The sequence below is a fragment of the Mirounga angustirostris genome, unplaced genomic scaffold, assembly GCF_029215605.1.
Source record: "Mirounga angustirostris isolate CCGP_5_RB_7025 unplaced genomic scaffold, mMirAng1.0.hap1 SCAF_4, whole genome shotgun sequence".
Lineage (NCBI taxonomy): Eukaryota > Metazoa > Chordata > Mammalia > Carnivora > Phocidae > Mirounga > Mirounga angustirostris.
Window position 1 is genome coordinate 179,260,621 of NW_026991712.1, and position 25,080 is coordinate 179,285,700.

Genomic DNA, 25,080 nt, shown 5'->3' on the forward strand with positions numbered 1-25,080 from the left:
ACGGGTAACAAAGACCCAGGAAAGCGGGGCCTGAAGGGACTCTGCTCAACGTCCCTGACAGCCAGGGGCTGGGCCAGGACTCGAACCCTGTCCCTACGTCTCTAACACCAGTGTCCTTACGTGTGCCTCCTGCCAGGGGCCAGATCAGGCCATCTTAGGGGGCGTGGCGGGGGGCGGTAGATAAAACACAAAGACAAAAATCAAAACCAGAATAATCCCCTTAAAGAAGCACAGGGGGCCCAGAGAGACCACTTCCTTACTAGTCCCCAATTAAGCACAAACAGGCCCTCCCTCCCATCTCAAACCCACCGCCTTTGCAAGTCAGCAACTTCCCCAGCTCATAAGACCATCCACCTCACTTCAACATCTTCCACTCCGCACACCCCTGTCCTTCCGACTTCCTAATTACAGTGCAATGGCTCACTCTTGTCCTGGTGACCTGGTCTTGAAATCTCAATGCCCTTGGGCATTCTCTCCCCTCTTTACTCTATCCCCCAGAACACACACACCTCTGGGTCTCAAACTGGCAGCCTGAGGGCTGTATCTGACCCATAGAAGTATCTTCTTTGGACTGTGGAGGGTTATTTATTTTATGTAATATGGAGTGGTAGCCAATAGTGAGAGCATGGGTGTGATCTCATATATAAAACTTGAAAATCTGGTAAGCCTGGCCCCAATTCTCCCATGTAACAAGCAGCTGGTGCTGAGTCAGAGCTGTGTCCTATGGAAGGGGCCTGCCTTCCACTTTGCCACGATCCCCACCACTCCCTGATGCCTCACGCCTGGCCTGACTTTCTCCTTAACACACCCCCTGCTGCCTCCTTTCAGACACATGTGTTTGCAACCCCTGTCTGCTTCTGGACTCAGTTGGTCCCAAATTCAATTCTTCTCCCTTCCCAAAGCCTTTCTTTGGCCCCCGTCCACCTCCCTCTTACTTCTCAGGCCTGGCTGACTGTGACAATTATTATAACCCACTTCTCTAAGGCTGTCTCAGCCCCCTGGCCATGCTAACCCTCCAGCCACTGTGTCTATCAAAGCTGCAAAGGAGTCCCTCACAGCCTACAGGACAGGAGCACCCGGACCCCCGTTCAAGCTTACTTCCTGTGCCAGTGTTCCTGGAGTACCCGCTTTGGCTCCTGTACCAGGCACCAGCAATACAGGGTGGAGGAAAACGTGCTTTCTCCCAGGAGAAGGATCAGTGCAATGTCAGGGACGTGTCCAAGGGAGGGAAATAGTCCTGATGTCACAACTCCAGTCACATGGGTCTGCCTTCCATCCTCTGCATGCTGTCCCGTCTCCCTGCATTGGCTTTCTCCCCTCCCCCAGCTGACCATGAAGGCCTAACCTCTTTCCACATCCAGCTCGCATGCCCTGTCTCTGTGAAGCCTCCTCCCATGGCCAGCGAGAAGGAGCTCTCCACTTCTCGAGCTTTGTCAATGCCAGTCATTGGTATGAGCCACCTGATCCTGACCATTTAGAGAGGTCTGGAGGGTGTCATTTTCATGCTACTTTCTCTAACTACATTTGAAGTTAAGCAGGCAGGGCTTAATACCTGTGTTCCTCTTATTGCTGCCTCTGGGCATTTTGACATTTCTCCGGGATTCCTCTAACACTGGGTAAAGAGCTGTATGCATTGCAAAGTCTCAACAAATCTCTGCTGACTTCATTCATTCATTCAACAAATGTTGACTGAGCAATCCTGGGTGCCAGACACAGGAATGGACACAAAAATGAGCAAGACGAAAGGCCTGTTCTTATGAAGCCTCTCTTCTAAACATTGGAAGGGATGGATTAACAATTGTTCAGAAAAGAAAACAAAACATCAGCATAAAGGTGAAGGTGGTTCTTTAGATGAGGTGATGGAGGAAGGCCTCTCAGAGAAGGAAACGTTTCAGCTGGGATCAACAAGGTAGCAGCACAGCAGAATGGGAAGGTGGGAGGAGTCCTGGGTGGAGACAGCAGTTAGTGCAAAGGCCCTGAGGCAGAAATAACCTTGGAAATGGGCAAGGCAGAAGGGCAGCAGGGAGCCAGTTAGGAGGGTACACTCCTAGCCCAGGGCAAAGTTGACTAATGGAGATGAATTTATCATGGATTTGATTGGGGAGGGAAAGTGGGGTGAGGGGGCAGATGATTTTAACCTGAGCAATCGAGAGGATGCTAGGGCACTGTTAAGAACTGAATTTAAATCCATGTTTCGAAGCCCTAACTCCCAATGTCCTGGTATTTGGAGATGGGGCTTTTGGGAGGTAATCAGGTTGAGGGGGTCATGAGGGCGGGGCCCTGGCCTGATGGGATTAGTGCCCTTACAGGAAGAGACTCTAGAGAACTTGCACGCGCGCGCTCTCTCTCCCTCTCTCCACACCTATGTCCCAAGGAGAGGCCATGTGAAGAGACAGCAAGAAGGCATTCATCTGCATGCCAGGAAGAGAGCCCTCACAAGAACCTGATCATGCTAGATCTTGATCCTGGACCTCCCAGCCTACAGTACTGTAAGAAAATCGGTTTCTGTTACTAAGCCACCCAGTGTATATGGTATTTGTTCTAGCAGCCTGGGCTGACTAATCCGGGTCCTTTCCGGAGATGGGGAAAGCGCCCCAAACAATGAATGATTACAGATGTCTCTAAGACGAAAAATCTCAGAGTTCAGACTGATACGGGAAATGGTGAGATCACATCACTGAAGCCTACAGAGGTGTGTCTAAGGTGTGGAACATTGCATTCACTCCGTGCCCTTGGGCCTCGGCCTAATGTTGAAAGCTCTTTTCCAAAGGTCCCCCCTTCCCTGATTTCTGACCATTAAAAATCATCCTTTCCCTTTTCACCCTTCTAGCAGCTGAAATGCAAAAGCTTCTGTTTTCGTTATTGCTGCTTTTGTTTGCTTTGGGAATAACAGGCTTCTTTAAAAGCTCACTTCAAAGCCAAAGCTCCTTTTATCAAATAGCCTGGCCCGGGAGGTACCGCTTTCATCCACCGAGGAGCAGACCTTGCGAAATCTTCCAGCTTTGCTTTCTTGGAAACGCAGGTCGTTCTATTACACAGACCACAGCAATTGACTGAGTGTCAAAGTGACAGACATGGAAGGAAAGATGTTTATGGAAATGTTCCAAGAAAACAACAAAGATTCCAGATTCAAGGAAACGTTTTGAGATGAAACCGGGCTGGAGGTTGGGGTGGTCTCGATGGAATCATTTTTGTTTAAAGATGGAATTTGTGAAGTTTGCCTAAAGAAGAAATAAGCAACTGATATTTTTTTTGAAGAAATTATTCTTTTTTAAAAATTCCAGTATAATTAACCATACAGTGTTATATTAGTTTCAGGTGTCCAACATAGTGGTTTGACAATTCCATACATTACTCAGTGCTCATCAAAACAAGTGCCCTCCTTAATCCCCATCACCTATTTCCCTCATCCCCCTCCCCCCACCAACCTCCCCTCTGGGAACCATCAATTCGTCCTTTATGGTTAAGAGTCTGGTTTTTTGTTTCCTTTTTTCTTTGTTTTGTTTCTTAAATTCCACATTTGAGTGAAATCATATGGTATTTGGCTTTCTCTGACTGACTTAATTTCACTTATTCCACTCTCTAGCTCCATCCATGTTGTTGCAAATAGCAAGATGTCATTCTTTTTTATGGCTGAGTAATATTCCATTGTGTGTGTGTGTGTTGTGTGTGTACATATATGTCACATCTTCTGTATCTATCCACCTATCGATGGACACCTGGGCTCTTTCTTTTTGAATTAGTGTTTTCATTTTCTTTGGGTAAATACCCAGGAGTGGAATTACTGGATCATATGGTAATTCTATCTTTATTTTTTTGAGGAACTCCATACTGTTCTCCACAGTGGCTACACCAGTTTGCATTCCTACCAACAGTGCAAGAGGGTTCCTTTTCTCCACATCCTCACCAGCAATCTGTGGTTTCTTGTGTTTTTTGATTACAGCCATTCTAAGAAGTGTGAGATGATCGCTCATTGTGGTTTTGATTGGCATTTCCCTGATGATGAGTGACATGGAGCATTTTTTTCATGTGTCTGTTGGCCATCTGGAGGTCTTCTTTGGAGAAACACATCCGTTTGTGTCTTCTGCCCATTTTTTAATTGGATTATTTGTTTTTTTGGTGTTGAGTTGTATCAGTTCTTTATATATTTTAGATATTAACCCTTTATCGGATATGTCACTGGCAAATATCTTCTCTCATCCTGTAGGTTGTCTTTTTGCTTTGTTGATGGTTTTCTTTGCTGTGCAGCTTTTTATTTTGGTGTAGTCCTGATAGTTTATTTTTGCTTTCATTTCTCTTGCCTCAAGGGACATATCTAGAAAAATATTGCTCCTGCCGATTTCAGAGACATTTCTGCCTGAACTCTCTTCTAGGATGTGTATGGTTTCAGGTCTCACATTTCAGTCCTTCATCTATTTTGAGTTTATTTTTGTATATGATGTGAGAAAGTGGTCCAGTTTCATTCTTTTGCACGTAGCTGTCCAGTTTTCCCAACATCATTCATTGGAGGGACCATCTTTTTTCCCCATTGTACATTCTTGCTGCCTTTGTCATAGATTGAACATAAAAGTGTGGGTGTATTTCTGGGCTCTCTGTGCCATAGCATATCTTGATATTTGGGAGTGTGAAACCTCCAGTTTTGTTCTTCTTTTTCAAGATTGAAGCAACTGATCTTTATATGAAACAATGCCTGGAGTATGAATAGAGACACAGGAAAAGCAAGTCTGGTTTTCATGATGTCAGGAAAACAATCTGTGTAAGAATATGGCCAGGTGAAGGCCCAGATTCCTAAGAAGAAAGAGAAGACTCTGGGCCCATCTGACACACCCCTGGACGTGTATATGCACAGTTATTAACTGTATTAAGCACCATAATATTCACGTGCCAGAAGTTTGTGATACATTCTGTCATTCAGTCCCCACGACCCTCCACGAGGAAGGCAGGCATTATGCCCATTTTACAGATGAGTCAACAGTCTCACATCAGAAAGGGTTAGCTGCTTGCCCAAGATCACAAAGCTAATACTTATAGAACCAGAATTCAAACTCATGTCTGCCTGGCCCCAGAGTCTCCTTTCTGCTCCACATGTCAGGAGTCCCAAACTTGGCTGGATGTCTGAATCAGTTTCAGAGCAAGTGAAAAATCTAGATTCCCGGGTCCTGCTGTCGGAGGCCTGGGCTAGGGCCTGGGAATCTGTTTTTTGTAAGTTCCCTAACAGGTTCGAATCCAGCTGATTGATGCTCTGAGCAAAGGATCGCTGGGGATCGCTGGCCACATCTGTGCCAGACAGAAGGTCCTGCTGGGAGAGCTGGAGAACCCCCAGCCAGGCCCCCCAAAGCACCCATGGGCTCAGGGAGGCAGCTCCATGGCAGGAATTGACTGATCTGTTAGGGTAGCTTATGCTGTGTCAATTTGGTGAAGCCGGAATTGCTTTCCCCAGAATCCTCCTTCCTATTGGCTCTAGGTTAGAATTGGCCCAAAGAGGAGTCTGTGGGAAATCTGGAAGCTGGAAGTGAAGAAGTAGCCAGCCATTAGGCTCTTGAGGTAGATGCAGTGATGGACAGGCCCTGTGGGGCCCAGCAGGTTTGAGCCCGTCCTGCTGCCTGATCTGTGTCCAGCTCTTCTCTCTGACTGCTGGTCCTGCTGACCCACAGTGTCCCCAGGCCTGCCGCCGGACACCTGGCTGGGCACCCACCAGGCCATAGCTGCCCACGGGCTTCTCCACTAGCCTCCCTGTGGTCTCACCTTGGTGGCTGGACACCCTGGTCCCTCAGTTCCTGTTTCATCTTCACTTCTGCTCCCCCCCCCCCATAACTGGGAAAGATCTAATTCTTATCATAAATTCCATTGGTTGCAGTCCCCAGCTCCTCGGGTTCAGCCTGAATGAGGTCATCATCCGCCCTTTCCTGCAGACCTTGCAATCTTAGGCAGTGGTTTTCCAAGTGTGGTCTCGGACCGACAGCATCAGCACCACTGGGAGCCGGTCAGAAAGGCAAGTTCTTGGGCCCCAACCCTCCAGACCTACTGGATGAGAAATTCTGGGGCAGCTTCTAACACGTGCCGAAATTTAAGAACCACTCCTATAGGCATTTAAAAAGCCTTCCTCCATTTCTGTCTAGGATGATGAAAAGATTCTGGAACTATAACAGTGTAAAATATGTTGTATTATTAATGTAACTATGTCATATGGATTTCTGAGGCCTAACCTGTCTGTGAGCACTGGCAATTCCTGAGACATTGTGCTAAGGCTCCGCAAGCTTAGGACCACTTCATCCTCACCCCCACCCTACGGTGGTGGCATTAAATTCTATTTAATCGATGTGGAATCCAGGTAGTCTGACTCAGAACCTGAGTTATTTCTCTGTGCAGCGGACAGAAACCGGACATCAGCCAGAGCGCCCCTTGGCCGACACATTTTTTTTTCTCTTAAAGATTTTATTTATTTGTCAGAGAGAGAGAGAGAGCGAGAGAGAGCGAGAGAGAGCGAGCACAAGCAGGGGGAGCGGCACGCAGAAGGAGAAGCTGGTTCCCCACTGAGCAAGGAGCCCGATGCGGGACTCGATCCCAGGACACTGGGATCATGACCTGAACTGAAGGCAGTTGCTTAACGAACTGAGCCACCCAGGTGCCCCCTTGGGCAACACTTAAAAGCAGCAGCTCAGTCACTCAGCTCTACCCTGCCCTACAGCAGAGGCCAGAGGGACGTCAGGGGTGCACACTGGCCTCCTCACAGGTCCACAACCCCAGGCCTGTTGCAATAAAGCCCCCACCTCCCACTACTGGAAATGGTTCATTTGGATTTGGAGTGGGCTTGTCAGAATGGAAGGTTTTTTAAAAGCAGTTATGACAATAACAGCATCTAAAAATGTACTGAGTATCTACCATGTGTACTTTTTACCCATAGCTCATTTAATCCTCACTAAATCCTACAACTCTCTTCCCCATTAGGAGACATTCAGCAATTACCCAAGTCAGTCCAGTCCTTAGGGCCAGCACTTAAATTTTGAAATCTGTAACTTTAATACAAAGCCATACGTGGTTCTCTATAGGAACTTTAGAAATAGTAAATATTCAAAATCTTAAATTCTTTGTATCCTTTTTAAAATGAAAAAAGCGGACTGCTTTCAAAATCTGCTTTTTCACATTAAGAGATTAGAATTGTCTCGTCTACGGCCATACCACCCTGAACGCGTCCGATCTCGTCTGATCTCGGGAGCTAAGCAGGGTCGGGCCTGGTTAGCACTTGGATGGGAGATTAGAATTGTCTTTCGAGGTCTCTCAAGGTCTCCATCACCGCCATGTTTAACGGCCGTGTGGCATTCCCTTGTGTGGATGTACCACAGTCTATTGTCTGGGCTTTTATGTTGGACATTTGGGTTGTTTCCACAAGAAGACACTTCAACTGGGGAAAAAGGTTTTAATCAGGGTGCTGAAATTTAGCAAAACCTCCTCCCTACAACAAGCAGCAATACGGGGCAGTCACAGCACGGATGATGTCTGTGGCGGAAAGACCCGTGTGCCAGGCAGCAACGAAGCTGACGCACATGTATTTCAGGTGCAAACTTTTGGGGGGAAAGGCTTTCATGTTTATGTGCAGAAGATGAGGTAAAAATGTCCATGACATTTACCCAGCTCAGTCCTTAGGACTGGCATTGGCAATGAGGCGCCAATGTTCTCCAGAACGCCTCGTATTCTCCCTCCCTCCAGTTCTGAGGTGACACACCACGTAAATCTAGCTAAAAGCCAGGGCTATCATTTCTTACTATGATGTAGTGGTTAAGAATACAGACTCTGGAACCAGACTACCAGGACTTAAAACCTCTCTACAACTAGTGGTTGGTGTTATTAGCTCACCAAGCCCTTGGAAACCAAGTGCTGAAGACAGAAGAAGCCTGGGTCCCTGAAGGACCTTGTGGAGCAAAGACTCCACACCTTCCCCACCCAGCAGGTGACACTGTGACCTAATTGTCTTGGGCCCTTGAGATGTGGGGCTGTTTGCACAGTAGCTAGCATACTCCTGCCTCAGTTTCCCCATGTCATTGAACTGTTATGAGGATCAATGAGTTATGAGTTAATATACACAAAATGCGATGTGCATTTAAACCAACACGGGAACTACCTTGTAAGGTCAGACCCTCTCTCCATCCGTCCAGCCAGGATCGGTCTCCTCCTCCAGGGCCACCCCAAAACAAGGATATGGGGAGCCTGGTTGTTCCGTACCCTCCACCCCATCAAGAATATTGACCCCATGAAGGACATTTCCCCACACGTTCATGACTTTCAACACCAACCAGATATGGCTTTGGCTCTCAGGAATTTCCCTAAAATCTTTTTGAATGTTTTTCAGCCGGAAATCCTCTTGTCAGAAGCAGGTTTGTCTCCTCCTCTCTGTGAGAAGTTCCCAGTGAATGGGTAACTCCATCCCGGGCAAGAGCATGCCTGTGTTCTAAAGCTGCCAACACACTTCCCCACAGGCAATGACTCAGTAGAAATACCCAGGGCTGAAGAGCTCGGTGAACTTCATGGCTGTTGGCTCAGCCAGGCACGGTTCCCCTTAGCCCGGGACAAAACTGTTCAATGGCTCCATTGGCTTCCAACCACAGAACTAGGGACCAGTGATCCATAAATTCGGAACTTGCACCCCCAGCTGATTACACATGTAACTACTTTTTGTCAGTAAAAGGTTGCTTTTCTCATACCCGCCCGCCATGCCTTTTTGTGTAAGCCATGTTTCTTCCTGTGTGTGTGTGGGGGGGGTGTGCATGTGGGCGGGGTGTGTGTGCACAGACCCCTGATGAAAGCTACTGACCCTCCACCGAAAAACGCAGAGATGGAAGTTTGCCATAAAATTTCAGGTGGGTTGTGGGTCCTCAAAGGCAATCCGAGGACCCCGATATGAGTGATTACGAGTTTAAAAGTACCCAACAATTTCGGAACGACTGGACAACTATAACACTTGAACATCGAAAAGCAGCATTTAAAAGCACCTTATCCACACAGAACATTTCTGGAAGCCTAAACAAGAAACGGTGAGCCGTGGCTATCTCTGAGGAACGAGACTGGGGGTCTGAGATGAAAGGGAGATTTGTATTTTTTCATTGGATATCCCTTTATACAGTGTGTGATTTTTAAAAATGTTCACCACGGGTAACATTTTTTTTCTAATGAAACAAAAAGAGTTGAGAAAAAGTTATTTAAGTTAAGAACTAGACACAACCCACTGTGACCGTCTTTGCTGTGACATGGGGAAGGGGCAGATCACCAATGCAGAAAAGGTCAACTGACTTGCTGGCGGAGTAGGACCCACATGGGATGGGGAAAGGCAAAACGTCAAGGGGGCGGGGGTGGTGTGACTCTGTTTCTTCTGGGTGTTCAACATCGGTCATTAAAGTTCCAAGTTGAGGCAGGTGGTGATTCATATTTCATTAGGTCCATACACCGAGTGGTGCCGGCAGTCGGAACTGGGAAGAACCTTCTTATGGAAGTTCAGGGAGAGAGCCCTCAACCTAATCGACTTTGAGCCATTACTCTCTAGTGAAGATAGTAAATGCTAGAACAAAGTTGGAATGTGGAGGGAAGACATTCGGTGGAGGCTCAACAGTCTGCCACCGCAAACCCTCTCCAAGTTCAAAGACAGTAACTCTGCGTTAATTGGTTTGAAATGTATGTCATTGCCTGTTCTGTGGGTCAAGGGGTAGCCGGAGCTTGTTATTTCCTCGGCTGTGCTGACGACCACGTGAGGCCATGCGCACGAAGCTCCTGGTGCTGTGGGAGGCACACAGTAGGTGCTCAGCAAGAGTATACTCCTCCCACCCACCCTCCCCTCCCTGGATCCTCAGCATGACACATTCAAGTTTGGCCACTTCATGTAAAGATCCACTCCTAGAGGAACCATGAGAGAGGATGGACTCTGAAAAACAAACTGAGGGTTCTAGAGGGGAGGGGGGTGGGAGGATGGGTTAGCCCGGTGATGGGTATTAAGGAGGGCACGTTCTGCACGGAGCACTGGGTGTTATACGCAAACAATGAATCATGGAACACTACATCAAAAACTAATGATGTGGGGCGCCTGGGTGGCTCAGTTGGTTGAGCGACTGCCCTCGGCTCAGGTCATGATCCTGGAGTCCCGGGATCGAGTCCCGCATCGGGCTCCCTGCTTGGCAGGGAGCCTGCTTCTCCCTCTGACCCTCCCCCCCTCATGTGCTCTCTGTCTCTCTCATTCTCTCTGTCTCAAATAAATAAATAAAATCTTGAAAAAAACAAAACAAAACAAAAAAACTAATGATGTGATGTGGTGATTAACAAACAAAATTAAAAAAAAAAATCCACTCCGGGCGCCTGGGTGGCTCAGTCGGTTGAGCAACTGCCTTCAGCTCAGGTCATGATCCTGGAGTCCTGGGATCGAGTCCCGCATCGGGCTCCCGGCTCAGCGGGGAGCCTGCTTCTCCCTCTGACCCTATCCCCTCTCATGCTGTCTCTCTCTCTCTCTCTCTCAAATAAATAAATAAATAAAATCTTTAAAAAAAAATCCACTCCTAGGTGTTTCCTCAAGAGAAAAGAAAACCGTGTGTGTTCATACTCCAACCTGCACATGACTGTTCATAGTGACCTTAGTCATGATCGCCCCGGAACTAGAAATTAGACACAATCCACATATTCTACAACAGGTGAAGGGATAAACGGATTTACCCATGCAATGGAGCAATACGATATGGAAGAATCTCAAAGCGGGATGCTGAGTAGAAGCAGCCAGACTCCAAAGGGCTTCATAATGTCTGATTCTATTTGTATGACGTCCTGGCAAAGGGAAAACTCTGAGGACGGCCAACACCAGTGGTTGCTGAGGACCAGGGGGAGGGAAGGGGCTGGCAACAAAGGGGCAGCACGAGGGAATTTTGGGGGGCTAATGAAACTTTTCTATCTCTTGATTGTGGTGGCGGTTACACAACGGTATGCGTTTATCAAAACCACAGAACTACACATGAGAAAGGGTGAATTTTACTGTTTGTAAATTTAGAAGGATGTATGTGACATAATGACATAAATGACAGAGTGCTGGGAGGGTGGTGTCTTAGCTCAGGCTGCTGAAACAACCATCACAGACCGGGCAGCTTAATCAACAGACATTGACTCCGCCCAGTTCCAGAGGCTGGAAGTCCAAGGTCAGGGTGCCGGTAGATCTGGTGTCCAGGGAGGGCCCGCCTCCTGGCTTGTAGATGGTGGCCTTCTGGCTGGGTTCTCCTGGGGCCTCTCCTGGGCCCCTCCAGGGTGATCTCTCTCTCCTCCTCTGCTCTTAAGGGAACGAATCCCATCAGGATAGACTCACTCTCAGGACCTCATCTAAACCTAATTACTGCCCAAGGCCCTGCCTTCTAATCCCATCACATTGGGAGTAGGGCTTCAACATACGAATTTGGGGGAGACAGAAACAGCCTAGAACAGGTGGTTTTCACAGGTGCAGGCGAGTGTGCTACTGTATTTTCACCATGCTCCCCTTCTCAGCTTTTTAAGTCTGGGAAGGGAGAACCAGATGCTCAAAGTTAAAATCATAAAAGAACCACCTGGACTAGGGGCTGATCTAACGCAAGCCCTCAACAGCTCACAAGCACCTTAACTAGCAGTCATCCTTGGGGGAATCCACTACAACCCTAGGAGATTTTAAAAAAACAACAACAACATTTTTCTCTTATTATAAAAACAATGCTTCTTAATTAAGCAAACATTAATGAATCTAGATTAGCAGAAAGGAAATGAAAATCACCGATTACCCCACCATCCCTAACTACTGATAATACCTATGATGGTGTTCAGGCTTTCTTGTGTGTTTTGTAAACAAACATACTTTTTCTTTTTTCTTTTTTTACAAAAATGAGATCTTACTGCAACGTGGCTTGGTGCCCTAACTTTTAAAATGTTGATCCATAACAATTTTGCACAGCACCAGTATTCCTCTAAACCATAACTTTTAGTGGCTGAGGAATATTCCAGTACGTGGAAGACTCATAATTTACATAACTAACCAATCCCCTACTCCAGATACATCGTTGGTTTCTAATTTTATTGCTATTAAAAAAAAATAACAGTATTGAAACTAACTCCTTACACAATTGTGTTTCCTCTAGATAAATTCTTGGTATTGAAACTGCTGTGTTTTTTTTAAAGCTTTGACATGCATTTCGGACTGTCCTTGGCCCCACCATGAGCTTGTGAAGGATCAGCCTTCTTTTTTTAACTTAAAAGTTTGAAACATTCAAAACATTAAAGATTTCATATGTGAAAGATGGTATTGTTTTAAGTGGCATTTTCTTTAATATGATGGGGGGTGAATGTTGGGGTTTTTTCCCACATGCTTATTGCCTAAGGACATTTCTTCTTCTCCTCCTTCTCTGCCCCCTCCTCCTCCTCCTCCTCCTTCTTTCTTGAACTCTGACCTGCTGTGCTTTCTGATGGGATACAAGACAACTATCCCACAGCGCATATGAGAATGTCTTGCCATAAAAGTTTAGAACTCATCCAGTCATGAGAGGAGAAGCAAAGCAATTAAGACATTGGCTCCATCTCTTCAAAAATGTCAATGCCGTGGAAGACCAAAGAAGGTTTGGGGACTATCTTGGATTAAAGGAGACTAAAATCAATGGGTGGCCCAGGGGAGTAAGGAGGGCACTTGTTGTAATGAGCACTGGGTGTTGAATGGAAGTGCTCAACCACTATATTGTACACCTGAAACTACTATTACACTCTAGGTTAACTACCCGAAATTTAAATAAAAACTTAAGAAAAATAAAATCAATGGGTGATCCCAATGTGGACCCTGATATTGTGGGGACTCTTGAATAGGGACAATAAATTAGATAATATTGGTATATCATTGTTACATTTCTTGGTTGTTTCTTTTTCTTTTCTCCCCACATGCTTGTTGACCAACAGCATCTCTTCTTAGTTCCAACTCCTTTTTGTTTTTGTTTTGTTTTTTGTTTATTCCATTTCTTGAGGGCATTTGACTTTTCCTTACTAACTGGAAAAGCTCGGTATGTATTCGGAAAACAGCCCCTTGTCTGCCATGTGTTGCAAATGTTGCCCTAGTTTATCATTTGCTGTATTGAAGTTTTTTAATTTTAGGAGCCTAATCTATCAATCATTTTCAGTTATTTCTTTTATAATGTTACCTTTTACTATCACCCTATAAAAGCCCCCTCCAAAAAGGGGCTGTAGTAATTCTACAGTGGAGAAGTCTTGCAGACACCACTTTTAACCAAATGATCAAGATCAGCATCATTGGTGAGTCATGTTGCTATATATCGTGTAAATCCTGATGTGATGCAATGATAAGGATACTTCACCTCTGTTGCATTCTTTCCCCGAACCCCAAATCCCAGTCTAATCATGAGATGACATTAACCCAAAGTAAGGGGCGTTCTAGAGAATACTGACAAGTACTCTTCAAAGCTTTCAAGGTCACAAAATTCAAGGAAACGTTAAGACACTGGGATAGACCGGGAGAGACGAAGAAGACAGGACAACTGAATGCCCTGTGGCGTCTTGGAATGGATCACAGGGCGGAAACAACAACAAAATAACCTGGTGACATCCAAATAAAGTCTGCCATTTTGTAAGTAATAACATGAATTTCTCAGCTTTGTTGCAAACGCCATGTTAGGTAAGATGCTAACATCAGGGGAAGCTGAGTGAAGGATATAAGAAAGCTATTATTTCTGCAACTTTTCTATAAATCTAAAATTATTCCAAGATAAATAGAGTTTGGGTGTGTTTGTTTTTTTAAGAGTTTTGTCTAGGACAGAGAATGGTCTAGGCAGAAAAGCAGAAGGAATAGAAAGAGAAAAACCATCACAGTTCATGGCTATGGGTGGGGGTGTAGGAGGGAGGCGGAGGTGGAAAGTGGTTCTGGTTCCTTACAACTCATCCGTTGGTTGGGGGGAGGGGGCGGGGCAGCAGCAAAGGGTCTGGAAAGGTAAACTGAGTCTGTACTCTAAAGAGTCCAGTATTTAGGAGAGTCCAGTCTTTAGACTTTGAAAGCTAAGGGTTTTAGCTTAGCCTTGATCCTTAGCAGGCAGTTGAGGGAGTGGTAAAGATTTTAGTTCTGTGAGTATATGATTGTTGGTTACTTCACTTATTTGTGTCCTAATTTATTGATTCCTCACTCTGCCCCAATAAGGTGTCAGCTCTACGAGAGCAAGGACCATGTCTCTCTTATGGACCATGTCCCCCCCAAACCCAGAATACCTGGCCTGTAGAAAGAAAACTCAATAAATACCAGTTGAATGAATGAGTCTCACTTCCAAAATGACTCTTAAGAAGAAATTGTATAAAAGGTTTTTCCCATCCCACCCTTCACATCTAGTATCAGCCCATGTCAATTAACCTCTTCTGCTGCCAACCTTCTGCCCCCCTTCAGATTTCAGCATAGATTCAGTTTTCTGAAAGCCTGCCCTTGACACTCCAGGTCTGAAAGAAATTTCCTCTTCCCGCTCCTGGGCTTCGTCATCCCTGTCAACTGAACTGCAATGGTGCCTTTACATCCAGCCAGCCCTCTAGTTCTCCACTGGCACACAGAACATCCCAGTACATTTCTTAAAAGCCACGGCTTGTGGTGAGCCAAAGATAACGCCTCCCACCACCACAGTAGAATCTGCACCTGTCACTGGTTGAACACAATGACCCAAGGACAACTCCGCTATGTAATTGCTACCATCCAAACTGCAGCTAATGAAGACGTAATATTTAGGGTCCCAAAGTGTGTTTACGGCTGAAAAAAACAATGTACATGCCTTAATTGCGAAATACGTAATTGCTAAAAAATGCTAACCATCGTCTGAGCTTTCGGCAAGTCGTGATCGGTGATCACAGATCACCACACAAAATATAATAATAATGAAGAAGTTTGAAATATTGTGAGAATTACCAAAATGTGACACAGAGATAGGAAGTGAGCCAATACTGTTGGAAAAATAGCACCAAGAGACTTGCTGGACACAGGGTTGACACAAACCTTCAATTTGTAATATACACAGTCTCTACAAAGCGCAATGAAATGAGGTATCCCTGTAGACGCCCAGCCAGTAGGTGTGCAGAAAATGTAGAACAAGGGTAAGGTAAGTAAATTCTCTTTCCCAGAGCAGATGTGGAGAGGAAAAAATGGCAAAGACATAAAATTCACCAAGAATTAGAGCCACCTGGTTCTATATCCTGAATCAAAGAAATAGCAGAACCTTCTGGAGACATCCAGAACTGTCCATCATATGAGGCCACAATATTAAAAAAAAAAAAAAAAAAGGAACTCACCTACCATGGTGAGTTCCCATCCTGGATCTGCCATGATTTGCTGGGTGACCTTGGGCCCATCACCTCTAGGATGCTTCCATTAGTGAAGCTCTGGCGACATTAAGAAAAGAAGAAATGCCGAAATGGACTTACCAATCCTGTAATGAGTTTTAGATGCTGACACTGAACAAATTAATGTTTTGTGCACCATGGCAATATAAACTGGGCCATGAGCATGACAGTTATGGGCTTTATGATAAACATGAATTCCTGGTGTACATGAACGTGTAACCTGTGGGCGACTCAGGCTGCATGGTGAACGTGTTTCAGGCCAACAGCTCCGTCTGATACTGACTTTGGCACATCATTTGGAGAGGTGTCAGAGGTCTACACTTAGAGACCCTTGAGGGTGTGGCTGGAGACCCCACCTGCCCCGTACAGACCCTCTGTTTTCTGGCCTCTGTTTCTTCTTCTAAGAATTGAGGTGGATAGATAAGCCACTGGTTTCCAACCTGCTGTTTAGTATTGTTTTTAAAGCCACAGAACTTTTTTTTTTTTTAAAGATTTTATTTATTTATTTGACAGAGAGAGACACAGCGAGAGAGGGAATACAAGCAGGGGGAGTGGGAGAGGGAGAAGCAGGCTTCCAGCAGAGCAGGGAGCCCGATGCGGGACTCGATCCCAGGACCCTGGGATCATGACCTGAGTTGAAGGCAGAGGCTTAACGACTGAGCCACCCAGGTGCCCCAAGCCACAGAACTTTCTTAAAGGAATCTTTCACACCCCTGACATCTGGAACATTTGTAAACAGAGCTTCCTTCCAGCTGGCCCTGCCTCCCACTACTCAGCTCTGTCCCCTCAACCCCCTGAATGCCTCTGGGACCTGTCCAAAGAATTCCAACTTTCCCAGAATCACAGTATAAAAAACAGCGGACTGTTTACACCATACACAAAAATTAACTCACAATGGATTGAAGACTTAAATGTAGGACTTGAGTCCACAAAACTCCTAGGAGAAAACAGAAGCAGTAAGCTCCCTGACGCTGGTCTTAGCGATGTTTTTTTGGATCTGACTCCAAAGGCAAGGAAAACAAAAGCAAAAATAAACAATTGGGACTACGTCAAACTAAAAAGCTTCTGCACAGCAAAATAAGCCATCAACAAAATGAAAAGAAAACCTACAGAATGGGAGAAGACATTTGCAAGTCATATATCTGATAAGGGGTTAATATGCAAAATATATAAAGAACTCACACAGCTCAATAACAAAAGAAACCCACAAAGAATCTGATTAAAAAATAAGCAGATGATCTGAATAGACATTTTTCCAAAGAAGACATCCAGATGGCCACGGACACATGAAAAGATGCTCAACATCACTCATCATCATGAAATGCAAATCAGAACCACAATGAGATAGTACCTCACACTTGTCAGGATGGCTATAAAAAGATAAGAAATAACATGCATTGGCAAGGATGTAGAAGAAAGGGAACCCTTGTGCATGGTTGGTGGGATTGTAAATTGGTGCAGCCACTGTGGAAAAAAGTGTGGAAGTTCCTCAAAACACTGAAAATAGAACTACCCTATGATCCAGCAATTTCACTACTGGGTATTGATACAAAGAAAACAAAAACACTAATTTGAAAACATACATGCACCCTTATGTTCATTGCAGTGTTATTTACAACAGCCAAGACATGGAAACAACCTAAGTATACTTCAATGAATGAGTGAATAGAGAAGATGCGATATAAATATTTATATATATAAATAAATACTACCTAGCCATAAGAAAGAATGAAATCTTACCATTTGCAGCAACATGCATAGACCTAGAAGATATTATGCAAAGTGAAATAAATCAGACAGAGAAAGACAAATACCACCTGATTTCACAAATATGTGGAATCTAAAAAACAAAACAAACTAAACAAAAACCGTAGACTCATGAATACAGAGACCAGATTGGTGGCTGCTAGAGGGGAGAGGGCTTGGTGGGGGCAAAATGGGTGAAGGGGATGAAGAAGTACAAACTTCCAGTTATAAAACAAAGAAGTCATGGGATGTAATGTACAGCGTGAGGGATATAGTCAATAACATTGTAATAACTTTGTCAGGTGATAGATGGTAACTAGACTTACTGTGTTGATCATTTTGCAGTGGATACAAATGTCAAAATCACTATGTTGTCTACCTGAAACTCATATAATATTGTATGTTAACTGTACCTCAATTTAAAAAGAAACCCAATGGACCGGAGCAAGGGTTGCCCAAGGTTCTTACCACGCAGATGGAAATATAGTTATCTGGTGACTCAGTGAATACCCATATACAGATAATTGAGATGAAAGTTTTACTAAAGAATGCTTCTCACGACAGGAGATGCATTTTGTTTTCTAGTCTGCTTTCTTCTATTTCACTTTTTAAAAGCCAGTGGAAAACTACTTAACTGATTTTAAAACCCACAAAGTTGCTGCCCACAGTCTATAGGCATTGGCCTAAGGGACCCTCCGAGATCACTTCTAGCACAGACAATTTACATGGCATTAATGAAGCTGTGATCTTAGAGTCTGAGAGGTGACACCAGGTGACCCTGTCCCAAAGGTGAAGTTACCAACCTGGATCACCTGAGTAAGCAACAAATTCTGGCTTGCCATCGAAACAGTCATCTTGCTGTGCAAGATGCAGGGCTCGGAGACAAGCAAGCGGAATACAGTCCTGATTTTCCTAGGGACCCACACTTGCCACCCCAGTGCCTAATCCTGGGGAGATTCAGGGCAAGGGGTGGTAACAGGGTGGTGGGAGCACTTGGCTGGGTTAAAAACCAACACAGAGGAAACGAAGACTTCTCTTTCCCTCCTATAATCTTTGGATCACACCCATCCCACCGAGATGGCTAACCTCCTCCATTTCTTTTTTTTTTTTTTTTTTAAGATTTTATTTATTTATTTGAGAGAGAGAGAATGAGAGAGAGAGAACACATGAGAGGGGATAACGTCAGAGGATGAAGCAGACTCCCTGCCGAGCAGGGAGCCCGATGCGGGACTTGATCCCAGGACTCCGGGATCATGACCTGAGCCGAAGGCAGTCGCTTAACCAACTGAGCCACCCAGGCGCCCCTAACCTCCTCCATTTCTAAGATGCTCACTGAGAATCGGATCTTTGCTTCAGATTTTTGTAAACATAGCCCTTTCCCAAACACCATGGTGGTGCGAGACATGGCCCCCTGAAGTCCCACACGGTGAATAATTTGCATAGTGTGCTAGGATTTTTGGTGGCTGGAGTATTCTGACATACCACAAAAAGCTGGCTTCCTGAGAACCTTCCAGCCATCAGAGGGTAGAAGTGTGTGAGATTGACAGGTTAGAACTGCCGTGCTGTCACACAGGGAAAATACATGTTATGACAATGAACCAGGATATTAGATAGCAGAGCAAGCAAGCAAACAAAAAAACCCATCCAGGTTTTCTACAGTGAGCATGTACTTCCTTGGTGATCTGGGGGAGAAAACAACTTTAAATGCCGATCCATTCAGAGGTACATTATAAAGAGCAGCAAATAAGGTCGGTTAATCACTAGCTTACTCCCTGGCGTTAATATCAGTTTGAACAGATAGGACCTGAAAATGTCAAGATACATACTCCTTGATGTGCACCCCTCGTCTTCCGGGTCCCTCAGCATGTACTCCTCCTGGATAGGTCACTGTGGACGTCTCCAAAGCACCTGCCCGTGTGGAGCGTAGAGAGACAGAGGCTTCGGGGGAGGGGGGGTGGGCTCCTCTGGTTTTATTGTGTTGGTTTATTTTCAAGAACCATCCCTGAAATCAGGAAATGGGGTCTAGTCCTAGCCCTGAACTCAGGTGAGTGCCTTCCCTTCCCTGGGCCTCAGTTCCCCATTTGTAAAATAAGCAGATTAGACGTTCTGACGGCTAAGGTCCCCTCTGGCTCCAAAATTCTAAGAGCTAAAGGGACCAGCATTCAGGTTTAAGGGCTGCTAGGTCTGATAAATCTAGGGCAAGAGAGAATAAGAGACTGTTGGCAGCTTAGCGCAAGTAAACAACACTGGATAGAAGGCAGGGCCAACCAGCCTCAGGAGATAAGGGTTGGGGCCAAGGGGAGGGAGGAGTCAAGAGTCTGAGGCCACAGCTAGTCGGGGAGAGCTCAGCAGAGAGTCTCACAGGGCTGCCTCTGGCCAGCGTGTTGGGGCAGTCTGGCCTGAAGCAGGGAAGACCTGTTTCTTTGGGGGGCCAGAGCTCCCAGGAGGGCCAGCCAGTGCACCAAGGGCTCAATCCAAGGCGAGGAGAACAAAAATGTTGCCAGGCCAAGCTGGGCCACCTGTCCAGGCTGGGGAGGAACAAGACTCTATGAAGCGGCCAGCAAGACAGAGGTCCTGAGAAACCACCAAACCTGTACTAAACTGGGGTCTAAAACAAGTCTCTGACCTGAACGTGGCCAGTCTCCTGGGAGAATGAACAGTGGTCAGGGGGTGGGTGGCAGTCCCAGTTCTGCTGCTGACTTGCTATGTGCGCTTTTCCTCTCTGAGTTTTATTTGTCAAATGAGAGTGGTCCCCTCCACCCAAGACATTCTGGGGTCCTCCTGGTGAAAGACAGAGTGTGGTCCCCTTCCAAGCAAAGGGAGACTTCCATCACAGAGGACACTCTTAGAGCTATCAATTGCAAGAATGACCCGTCCAAGCTTCAGAACAAACTGAAAGCAAAAGCCAAGAGCCAGAAGCAGACCCCTCACCACATCCCCAACAGAAGACATCTGAGCTTCTGGAACTTTCTCAGCACTTAGGGAGAAAACTCTGCTCAGTCCCTTGAATTCCACCTCAATTTGGAATGGGGAGAAGAGAAGCCCAGAGCCAAAGCCCCTCTTCTAGCCTGAGGGTCCTGAGAGGTTTACTGCCAGCCGCATGGAGGGAGAGAACATTTACCAGAACCGTGACCCAGGAAAACAGGAGCCCTAAAAGACGCAGGTTGCCCAGGAGATGGGCTCCTGGCTCTGCCTGCAGCTTTGCCATTCCTCACATAGAAACTCCTAGGTTTTGTGCCTTCTGGAGTCTAGGAGCAGGAAGGCCACAGCTGGAGGGGCTTGGGCCCTGCCAAGGTCCCCGGCACTCGCCCGCGCTCTCTGGTGGAAGACAGGCTGGCAGTTTGGGCCTCACACCAAATCCACAAACTTCACCCTTGAGCAGTGGTCACGTGTGAAGACCACATGTTAATCTCTGCCTCCTGTGCGGGGCTCCACTCTAGCCCCCCGTTTCATCCCCACTGCCCCCAGCCCGCAGACCAGCCTCCTCTCTCCCAGCAGTCCTCCCCAAACTCTCATCCGACTTCCACACAGAATTATCTTCCTCACATAGATCAAACAGGGTCAGATGACTCCCCTGCTTAAAGATCTTGAATGCGATTTGTTTCTTTGTCTTTCTTGTTCAGTGATCCATCCTGAGCACCTAGAACAGTGCCTGGCCCATGGAAGGCACTCAGTCAACATCTGTTGAATGGTTCCCAGACGTCCACATGATAAAATCCCACGTGCAATGATTGGCCCCCATCCCAGACCCTCCAATTCCTTTTACTTTCCCCACCTTCCCACAAACCCATCTGCCATTGCCTGAGCACACTCCCCTAGGCCCACCCCACCCCGTGTACCTTTGTACCTCAGTGCCTTTGCTTGCGCTGTTCCATCTGCCCAGACACCCTTCCTTCCCCCTCCACAAGGGACTCCAATACACTGTTGCACAGTCGAACATCCTTTTCTTAGCAGGGCGTCCCAGCACACCTCAGCCTGAGTTATTTTCTCTCTCCTGTTCTCCCTTAAGCCCTGTAAAGGAACTTCCTGCTAGGCATGAAGGTCCCACCTAGGAGGTTATCACTCCCATCGTACAGATGAGGAAACCCGAGGGCCAGTGAGGCGGGTCACACAGCCAGGCAGTGCTGGGGCCTGACTGTAATATCACCTCTGAGCGACTCTTGTCATTTACTACTCACTAGGCTGGGAGCTCTTGAGGTCCCTAGGCTCTGCATCTCTGGGGCAGGCCTGGCCCTGCTTCATGCCCAGGAGGCCCTAATCATCCAACCACTGGACAGAACACTGTGAGAAACAGATGCGCCACCAGCCTCCTCCCCTTCCTCTCTTCTGCCTTTTGTCCCAGTCTGGGCAGTACCTCTGGCAAGCTGCGGAGGGAAGCATTTGGAGGGAAAGGGGCTCCTTCCCAATTCCGTTCGTTCCTATCAACTTCGGTCAAGATCCTTGTGTGACGAGTCTCCCAAGTGTGAAAGCCGCTCACAGGTCCCAGAGCCGACCCTCCACTAGAGAAGCCATACTCCAAGAGCACTACGTCCAACGAAAGCCAAAAGCCAGCTCTAGAGGGTAACCCCTCTCCGGCAGCTCTCCTGGGCTGGCTCCGGCCCCGCCCACCTAGGCCCCGCCCGCGCCGCTCCAGCGGCGCCGGGAACCCCGGCGCCTGGACCACCCGCACTGCTAGGAGGGATCTGGCCCCGGCCACACAAGCTCATCCGAGAGTGCACAGGTGCCCCATGGCTGCTACCGGCCAGGGAGGGCCCAGGCAGGGCTGGGGAACCGTAAGGACATCCAGGTTTCCTGTTTCCCCCACCCCTTGGTTAGGAAAGCTTACTTGCTAGAAGTGACCATCCCTTTCAATTAGACTTGGCAGTCCCAGGCCACACGCCTCCCATCGGGAAGCAGACAAGAGATCTGATTTGGATTTTAAGTACTTGCTATGTGCTAGGCACGAGTGCCCCACCTCATCCCAGGAGGTTATCATACCCATTTCACAGTGAAGAAACTGAGTTTCACCCCACTTCGCTCACGCCCGATTTCTCACCTTTTTTTTTTTTTTGCCTCTGGTACGTTAAAACACACACACGAATCTAAATTCCCCCAAAGCCTCGGTTTCCAGAAAAGAGTTAGGGATGGGGGAAGGGGGATCAATTGGGCAGCGCCAGGGTGGTTTCCGGGGACTTACTGGGAAGTTCTGCTCTAAGCATGGGTGGAAGGTGCCTCTTGGTCGAGGCCGAGAGCTCGAAACCCACCTGGCGGATGGCGCCTGTCCTCGCCAACAGGGGGCCCCGGAGGCTGGCTGCCTTCCCCGGGCCGAGGTCAGCGCGGTGCCGTGGAGGCGGGGTGTCCCGCACTGGCGGGGCGCGGCTCCAGTGGGTGCCGGTTCGGAGTCCTCCCGGCCGCAGACCCGGGACAGGAAACTCCCGGACGGACGGACAAACAGACCCCGCCAGCCCTCGACTCCCTCCCCGGCCCCGCCAACAGTCACTCCGCGGGGCGCCGCGGGGCGGAAGGCGCGGCGGCGCAGACTCACCCGGGCGGCTGCGGGTCCAGCACGGTCACGGTCGGGCGGCCGGGGACCGGGGGCTCCCCGACCCGGTCCCCCCCGGGCTGCCTCCTTCGGAGCGCTATGATCCCGGGGCCGGAGGTTCGGCGGCGTGGGGGGGTCTCGGTCGAGGGAGGCGGTGGCGTAGAGGGCGCACAGCCCGCTCCGGGAGCGGGATGGGGACGCAGGAAGCTCGGCCTCGGAGCGCCGGCGGGCAGGAGGGAGGGACGGCGAGAGACAGAGGGCGGCGCCGGCCCGGAGCGGCCTCCAGCCCCGAGAGGCGCCGCCCACCAGCCGACCCTCCCTCCCGGCCCTCCGCGCCACCCTCAGGACTGGGGCGCGGACCCGAGCTGCGGAGGGAAAGCACCCACTCTCTCGCGTCGGATTGCGGGGGGGCTGCCAGCGGGTGGGGGGACGCTGGGCCAAGTCCTCCCCCGACCCCGCCCTCCGAGTTGGCTAAACAGGGATGTGGGAAGGGAACAGAGCCCAGACATCCCTACCCCCGGGCCGCGGAGGTGGAAGTGGGGGTGGAACGGGGGACGGTGACTCGGGACCGGAGTCCAGGTTATTTAAATGTTAAGTAGAGCTGGGAGACCCCCCCACCCCACCGCATACCCCAATCCCCACTCAGGCGCGAGTAGGCGGGTACAGCACTGCGGACCCACCTGCCGCGCCTTTACCTGGCCCCGCGCTCACCTGGCCGCCCGGTGCGCCGGCCTCTCCCCCCCCCCCCCCCCCCCACTTCCTGGGGAGGCCACCGAGGCCACCCTCTTCACCCTTGGGCGTGTTCGGGGCGCTGGGACCCGTCTGCACCGCCCAGGGTTGGTGGTTTGCGAGGTGACTGATGGGTGGAGGTAGGAAAGGAGGAAGCAGGTTTTTAAAAAGCGAGTCTGTTCCTGCCCTCGGCCCGGCCCCCCACCCTCTCTCCGGTCCCCTGCGCGCCCCCTGCAGGTTCCCGGTCGCACGGTCCGGGTGGAGCCCATTTCGGGGGGCCCGCGCCTGCATGCATACGGGATGCGGGCGCCCTATCCCGAGAATCTCGCCTACTGGGGGCTTTCATTCCCAGCTTTCCGGAGAACTTTCCCAATGAAATACCGGCTGTCGTCGTCCTGACCACCAGGTTGCAGGCGTTGGCCCACCTCTGCTTAGAGCCCCAGAACTGCTGCCTGAGACCTGGCTCTGGGGAGGGTAAACCGGAACTGGTGAGGGTGCCTCTCTACCGCGGCGGCTCTGCCTCTGCCCCCCCGCCCCCACCTGGAGGTTTGCCCTGGAACCATGCCTCTCCCGCGCCCAAACTGATCTCAGCCAGACCACAAAAAAACCTGGATTCTAAACCTAGAGGGAGAAGATAGGCCGCCGTCTCTCCCAATCTTAGATTGTTTTGAATTCCAAGAGAGGCCAGTTCGGGGGTCCCCTTCTCCCGCAACTGTCCAGTTCTCTGAACCCTGAGAAAGGCCAATAGGCAGCTGGCCGGGTGTCAGAGGATCCAGCTGAGGACAGAAGGCGCCTCCTACTGGGAATCTGCTTTGTCCCAGACAGAAATTAGACACCCTGGTGGAATTGTAATCAAGTCCACCCTGGTGAAATTGTAATCAAACTCCAAGTTCATGGGTATCCATCATCCAAAGGTATGTATACCTATGTTGTCCCACGTGGGTTATTTTCTCCCATTGTTGCTTTTTAACTTGACCAGTAACAGTTCCACAGGTCCCTGGTGTCCACAAATAGGCAAATTTGGGGCTGACTTGTGATTTGGTGATGAGGAAAGCATTTAGGGAAACAGTGATGAATCTCTATGAATATAACAATAACAGCTTATTCCTCACATCCTTACTATGGACCCATCACCAGGTTGCTACTCACTTCCCAGCCCATTTAATCCTTGTAACAACCCCAGGGATGCTTTTTGGTTACACCCACTTTATAGAAGAGAAAGCTGAGGCTTCAGAAGGTGAGGTCATCATTGCCCAAGGTCACACAGCTGGGAAGTATCAGCAATTAGACCTCAATTGTTCTCCCAGCTTTGGAAGAATTCCTTGTCACTCTGCATATACTCTCTCCCCTGAGGCAAGGTTCCCTGCTTCTCCTGTCTTTCAGGAAGAGAAGTTACTTTTGTCTCATTCTGCACAGGGACATAATTCTTTACAAGTCTGCCTCCTGCTCTCCTTGAGGATAGGGACCCCTGTGTCCTGCCCACTTCTCCTGGCCCCCTGCAGGTGCTTAATAAATACTTGTTGGCTAATTGAAAGCCCCAAATAGTAACATTTTTTTATTGAATGGGGTGAACTGTTTGTGTAGGCAAGTACCTGTGATCACAAGCTCACATTGGAGAGCTGTGTGTATTCCATCACAAAGTTTAGACAATGAATTTGGGAACCTTCCAGTCTCCAAATGGTTGATGAGAAACAGTCATGTAGCTCTCAGATAAGACCCAGAATCTGGCTTTC

At 48.2% G+C, this 25,080-nt stretch overlaps 1 protein-coding gene across 2 annotated transcripts in view; it reads right to left on the reverse strand.

Annotated features, from left to right (window-relative positions):
* TMEM51 (transmembrane protein 51) overlaps nucleotides 1-23,001 on the reverse strand; it is a 57,419-nt gene extending 34,418 nt beyond the window's left edge. The window contains exon 1 of one of the 2 annotated variants that reach the window (XM_045898647.3): nucleotides 22,622-23,001. The gene's annotated coding sequence lies outside the window, so the exon portion shown is untranslated. The remainder of the gene's footprint in view (nucleotides 1-22,621) is intronic. The other variant, XM_045898648.3, reaches the window with a different exon arrangement.
* Nucleotides 23,002-25,080: the final 2,079 nt, after the last annotated feature.